Below are 1,236 nucleotides of genomic sequence, written 5' to 3'. Positions count from 1 at the left end.
ATAGCCTTTCAACAGACAAGATACTCCATTATAATTTTTAGCAAATATTTCATCAGAACTAGAGAATGAAAGAATTCCATGCTGCTACTATTGTAGCAGAATAAACTTAGAAAAAGAAAAGTACCCCAACTATAATTTGGAGTGGGGATCATGAGATGGCAATTTAGCTACAATTTTTATCTATCCCCTTATCACCATCAAAAGATATAATGCAGTTAGTATACTGCGTCTACTAAGAATTAAAACCAATAGAAATAATCTGAAACGGCCGTAATGCACCAATACCTTGACATCTTTGTTACTTATTTGCTTTTTATTCACCTTACTTCGAGCTGTGCGGATAATACCTGACTGGCTAGGTGCCTCAACAAATTATCTTCGCTTCTTATAGCCGTTTCAATTAATACTCAATAATTTAATTACAAATTTGTACATTAAATTTGAATTTATGTGACATGAACATAATTTCATCAGAGAAAAAAAAAAGATGTACCTTGAGATATTATATGTGGACCTATCAATTCATTTCATCAGACGCAATTTGTTAATAATAAATAATTGTTAACTACCTTATCTTCATTGTCTTCTCTTTTTTTAACTGGATATAAACTATATGCCTAATATATACCTATTATTTTAATGCATTTTCATTCACCAACAATACTAGATATTGAACCATTATTTCCTTGGATGCAACTATCCCTTCACGAGGTTAACATATCCTGATAATATATATATATATATATATATATATATGTGTGTGTGTGTGAGTGTGTGTATGTGTGTGTGTCTTTGTATATATGTGTGTCTGTGTGTATATATAAATAATGTGGTATATATATATAATATAATATATATATATATATATTATATATATATATAGATATATATTTACAATATAGACACAACATACACATGCACAAAAAAATTAATTGACATAGATATTTATAATTATGTACGTCGGTGCGTTTGTACAGGGTTGCTAAGTGTAATGAATGCTTTATAAATATGATTGAAAGGTCTTAAGGAATCATGGAATATTTAAAGGAAGAACAAGAGGTGAGAAATGTCGACTTCAATTATAAAGAGTGTGAACCCGAAGTCTTGGACTATTGAGATTTCTGGTGCCAGTATGTCTTATGTTCTTATAGAATACACTGCTTAACACACACTGTTTAGTTGATCGTTCGTGAACTTTCACATTGGAAAGAAAATACCACAATTGGCACGAATTTA

Source organism: Octopus sinensis, linkage group LG5 (assembly GCF_006345805.1).
Source record: "Octopus sinensis linkage group LG5, ASM634580v1, whole genome shotgun sequence".
Classification (NCBI taxonomy): Eukaryota; Metazoa; Mollusca; class Cephalopoda; order Octopoda; family Octopodidae; genus Octopus; species Octopus sinensis.
Note: the sequence above shows the minus strand (reverse complement) of the source record.